Raw genomic sequence first — 6,004 nt, 5'->3', positions numbered from 1 at the left:
CCCGTATTCAACCGCTCGGCATTACTTCTAAAATGCCGACGCCGGCCTTCAAATCACTCAGCGTTGCTTCTAAAACGCTGACCCTGTATTCTATCGCTCGGCATTACTTCTAAAATGCCGACGCCGACCCTCAAATCACTCAGCGTTGCCTCCAAAACGCTGACCCTGTATTCTATCGCTCGGCATTACTTCTAAAATGCCGACGCCGACCTTCAAATCACTCAGCGTTGCCTCTAAAGCGCTGACCCTGTATTCTATCGCTCGGCATTACTTCTAAAATGCCGACGCCGACCTTCAAATCACTCGGCGTTGCCTCTAAGACGCTGACCCCGTATTCAACCGCTCAGCATTACTTCTAAAATGTCGACGCCGACCTTTAAATCACTCGGCGTTGCCCCCAAAACGCTGAACTTGCATTCTATCGCTCGGCATTACTTCTAAAATGCCGACACCGACCTTCAGTCACTCGGCGTGGCCTCTAAAACGCCGATCTCGTGTTCGATTGCTCGGTGTTACTTCTAAAACGCTGATGTCAACCTTCAATCGCTCGGCGTTGTTTCTAAAATGCCGATACCGACTACAATATTACTCGGCAGCTACTTCTAGAAGCGTCAATGTGATGCGCAAGTTATTCATCTACTATATCAAAAGAACCAGTTCAACAATCAGAGAAAGTGAATCATCGAGATGGGGCCAACAACAGTTCTTCATTAAGGGGAAGTTAATAAGTTTACAAACCAACTCTTCGCGAGTTGGTGCTTCCCTACTTCTACTCTACATTACTACTACTACTAAACTACACTATACTACTCTACATTACTACTACATTATTTTAACTACACTATACTAATATCTAAAGACCAGTGGCGTTTAGCCACTGGCCTTGCCGCCGCTGCCCTTGCCGCCGCCGCCCTTGGTGCTGCCCTTGTTGCCGCCGCCCTTGGTGCTGCACGTGCTGCTGCCGCTTCTGGTGCTGCCCTTGCCGCCGCTGCCTCCGCCGCCGTTGCCGCCATCACCGTCTCCATCGCCACCGTCGTCGTCGTCGCCGTCGTCGTCGTCATCATCTTTGTCCTCGCCGTCGTCCGAGTCCTCCTCATCCGAGGAGAACTCAGACTCATCCGAGCCCTCGAGCCCGGAACGCTCGACGGCCCGGATGTACGTCCAGACCTCCGCCGCAAGCCCCTGAGAGTCGTCTGAGTCATCAGACGACTCTCGCAGGGGGATGGGAGCCGGAGATCCCTCGGACTCAGAGGAGAACTCCTCCTCTGAGTATTCCGAGTCACCAAACTCCTCCGATGGAGGAGTCGGCTCACGCTTGCGCTTGTTGTTCTTGCCCATGGTGGAAGCTTTGGGAGAGAAGAAAGGGAAGAAGCAGAGAACAGCAAAGGATGCGAAAAAACCAGAGGAGCAAGGGCGTTATTTATAGAAAGGAAAGGCAACCGCTCACTTCCAACCGCGGTCACTGAACAGTCGCAAAGCATTCAATAAGCACTCCCACCCATCTGAAGACACGTCAGGTGGCGGACGCCGTTTCATGCAACACTACACCCATTGGGACTCCAGTCAACAGCGCAAAGGATATGATTACACTAGCCGTCCCATCACATTACTACTCAGAAGTAGCCGGCTAAAACACTCTGCGTACCAAGCCGTCCCTTGCCCACACCCATTGGGGGGGGGGACGCCCAGGAATTATCAGTATATTTTTCAAAACGGTCACATCCGTGCAGAGCATGCAGTAAATACCTCAAGACAAAAATAAGATATCAGTAAGGATCAGAGGAAAGCCAAATATAGCCAGCAAAGTACAAGATATGACCGACAGAAGCGATGTGAGGACTAGACACAGAACGTCCATCAAACGTCCAATCAAGTTGCAGAAGCAAATAAATTGCATTACCTAGCAAGATATGGACGGATTGCAAACTCGGCTGCTAAAGACAAAATATATGCTGACCTCTGCAGCAAAATTTTGATGACATAATGCTGACCTCCAAAGCATAGTGCGAATAGCTTCATGCCAATTTTTTCAAAAGGAAGACCTTCGAATGGATTATCCTTAAAAAATCCATTTGAAGGTCGGGGGCTACACCCATTGGGTGCACCTCCGGTGCACCCCATGGAGTATCATTCTAAACCGATATAGCGCCGACTTCTAAGGCGTGGGACAAGATTGAAAAGATCAATCCTCAACTGAGACGCAGGAGCGCGAATGGAGATAATCTTTGGAGAAGACCTTCGAGTAGATTATCTTCTAAAATCTACTCAAAGGTCGGGGGCTACACCCATTGGGTGCACCTCCGGTGCACCCAATGAAGTCCAGAATCTTACAATCCAAAATGCCGACCTCTAAGGCACAGGCACAAAACTAAACTTTGGTCGAACAAGTGATCAGAGCAAGAGAAGACAGCAGGGAGTCATTTTTGGACCTTGGATCTTTGAGTTGATTACCTCTAAATCAACCCAAAGATCGGGGGCTTGTGGGGGATAGATATCCCCTGGGTCCACTAAAGAAGTAAAAGGCCTCACGAAAGGCCCAAGGGCCCAATAATTCGTAAGGTCATTCTTTCATGGGCCTAGGGAAAGACAGCCAACAAAGAAGAGAAGACGTGAGACTGGATTGGTGCAAACCCGGACGGCCCACAACGTCGAACGAATAAATCGCAACAGAGACCCGACTTTCCCGCGCTGAAGCCCCCATGCAGCGGAGCCATGCGAGGATAAGTCGGCGAGGGTTACGTAGGGATAAACTCAGGAAGTTCACTATCTTTTAGCTACTTGTTGTTATCATATCCACATGTACCGCCCCACGGTCGAGTATATAAGACCTAGGGGGCACCCCTTCAGAACGATCGACCCTATTTTACTTAGCCATCCACATAAACTCTCTGCGCCCTCAATCCAGAGAGTCCCCTTGTAACCACGCTCATATACTCACCAGGACGTAGGGTGTTACGCACTTCTAAGCGGCCCGAACCTGTAAATCTTGTCCATTGTCCCTCGTGCGATCGGCACGAACCATTTTGCTACAGTTGTCGACACCGTCCTACTCCTAAAAACATCTTGAGGGGCAACCCCGGGTGTGCGGTCGGACCCAAAACACCGACACACGGGTAGTGACACGAAACAAGGCTCGACTTGTGGCAAAAGGTTATACCCAAGTCGCAGGTTTGGATTTCGAGGAGACTTTTGCTCCTGTGGCTAGGCTAGAGTCTATTCACATTCTATTAGCCTATGCCGCTCACCACTCTTTCAGGTTGTTCCAAATGGATGTGAAGAGCGCTTTTCCTCACCGTGCCAATCAAGGAGGAGGTGTACGTGGAGCAACCCCTGGCTTTGAGGATGAACGGTACCCCGACCATGTGTGTAAGCTCCCTAAGGCGCTCTATGGACTTAAGCAAGCCCCAAGAGCATGGTATGAATGCCTTAGAGATTTCTTAATTGCTAACGCTTTCAAGGTTGGGAAAGCTGATCCCACTCTTTTCACTAAGACTTGTGACGGTGATCTTTTTGTGTGCCAAATTTATGTCGATGACATAATATTTGGTTCTACTAACCAAAAGTCTTGTGAGGAGTTTAGCAGGGTCATGACACAGAAATTTGAGATGTCAATGATGGGCGAGTTGAACTACTTCCTTGGGTTCCAAGTGAAGCAACTCAAGGACGGCACCTTCATCTCACAAACGAAGTACACGCAAGACCTTCTCAAGTGGTTTGGGATGAAGGACACCAAGCCCGCAAAGACACCAATGGGAACCGACGGACATGTCGACCTCAACAAAGGAGGTAAGTCCGTTGATCAAAAGACATACCGGTCTATGATATGGTCATTACTTTATTTATGTGCTAGTAGATCAGATATTATGCTTAGCATATGCATGTGTGCTAGATATCAATCCGACCCCAGGGAATGTCACCTTGTGGCCATTAAGCGGATTCTTAGATATTTAGTTGCTACGCCTTGCTTCGGGATCTAGTATCCAAAGGGGTCTACCTTTGACTTAATTGGATATTCGGACTCCGATTATGCCGGGTGCAAGGTTGAAAGGAAGAGCACATCGGGGATGTGCCAATTTCTAGGAAGGTCCCTGGTGTCTTGGAGCTCAAAGAAACAAACTTTCGTTGCCCTATCCACCGCTGAGGCCAAGTATGTTGCCACAGGACAGTGTTGTGCGCAACTACTTTGGATGAGGCAAACCCTCCGGGACTTTGGCTACGATCTGAGCAAAGTCCCACTCCTATGTGACAATGAGAGTGCAATCCACATGGCGGATAATCCTGTTGAACATAGCCGCACTAAGCACATAGACATCCGGCATCACTTCCTGAGAGACCACCAGCAAAAGGGGGATATCAAGGTGTACCATATTAACACCGAGAACCAGCTAGCCGATATCTTCACCAAGCCTTTAGATGAGAAAAGGTTTTGCAGGTTGCGTAGTGAGCTAAATGTCTTAGATTCGCGTAACTTGGATTGATCTATAGCATACATGTGTTTTATGCCTTTGATCATGTTAATTTATGCATTTCAATCTATTTGTGGTGCTCAAGTTGTACCCATGATCCCCGGACCTCACAAGTCCATTTGCAAGTGATGCACTTATTTAGGGGGAGCCATGCTACAACTTGACCCTTTGAGACTAACCTTTGTGTTTGAGTTTACTTGATTTAGTCTCAAAAGTGAATTGAAAGGGAAAGGTGAACTTGGACCATGCAAAGACTTCCACTGCACTCCGGTATTAACTCCAAGTTCATATCTATGCTCTTATTGCCTTTTTGCTCTTAATTGACAATTTTGGTGAGGCAATGGGGTTAAAGGGCCAAGAATGATACCGTTTTGGTGCTTAATGCCAAAGGGGGAGAAATTAAGGCCAAAGCAAATGGATCAGCTAGCACTTGTGAAATTTCGAAAAGAGTAGAGTTAGAACTTTTTAATTTGTCCAAAACACTCTTACTGCAAAATTTGGTCTCTTGTGGGGAGAATTTATGACTATGCGAAAAGGGGGAGTTTTTGGCTCTTAATCAATTTTACTCTTGGATTATCTCTCTTTTTGCTCAAACAACTGAGTTTGTTGTAGAGATAGGAAAATGAATTTGATTCGCAAAAACAAACCAAGTGGTGGCAAAGTATGATCCAAATATGCCAAATTAGAGTAAAAAACAATTTGGTTCTCTTTTGCATTGATATTGCACTTCTTTTGGTTGCTTTTGGATGTGTTGGCATAAATCACCAAAAAGGGGGAGATTGAAAGGGAAATGTGCCCTTGGGCCATTTCTAAAGTGTTTTGGTGATTAAGTGCCCAACACATATTCTCTAAGTGTTAATTTGTGCCAAAGATTGAAGAAGTGCAAATCATGTAACAAGGTATGTTTCTAGACTTAGTACATTGATTTGGGTACTAATGTATTGTGTCTAAGTGCAAGAAACAGGAGAAAATAGATTGGATGCTCGGTCTGGGTACACCGGACTATCCAGTGGTGCACCGGACAGTGTCCGGTGCGCCAGGCTAGTCTCGGTGAACAGGCCGCTCTCGGGACTCGACGGCGACGTATGGCTATAGTTCACCGGACTGTCCGGTGGTTCACCAGACTGTCCGGTGAGTCGTCCGCGGCGAAGTCGTCGCTCTCGGGAAAAGTTCAACGGCGTACGGTTAAAATTCACCGGACTGTCCGGTGGTGCACCGGACTGTCCGGTGAGGTACCGGTCGACTACGCAACGGTCGGCCGCTCAATCCGCGGGCGACGCGTGGCCCATGCCAATGGTCGGCAGGTGGCACCGGACTATCCGGTGGCACCAGACAGTGTCCGGTGTGCCAACTGCCATGAATCTGCAACGGGCGGATGCGCCAGAAAAGGAAGTAGATCGCGCACCGGACAGCTATAGTGACTGTCCGGTGCGCCACCCGACAGAAGGTAAGATTAGCCTTCCAAGATTGCCTCCAACGGCTCCTAGCTGCCTTGGGGCTATAAAAGGGACCCTTATGCGCATGGAGGAGTCACCCCA

Source organism: Zea mays, chromosome 2 (genome assembly GCF_902167145.1).
Source record: "Zea mays cultivar B73 chromosome 2, Zm-B73-REFERENCE-NAM-5.0, whole genome shotgun sequence".
NCBI lineage: Eukaryota > Viridiplantae > Streptophyta > Magnoliopsida > Poales > Poaceae > Zea > Zea mays.
The sequence above is the reverse complement of the archived record's forward strand: the minus strand, read 5'-3'. Positions refer to the sequence as shown.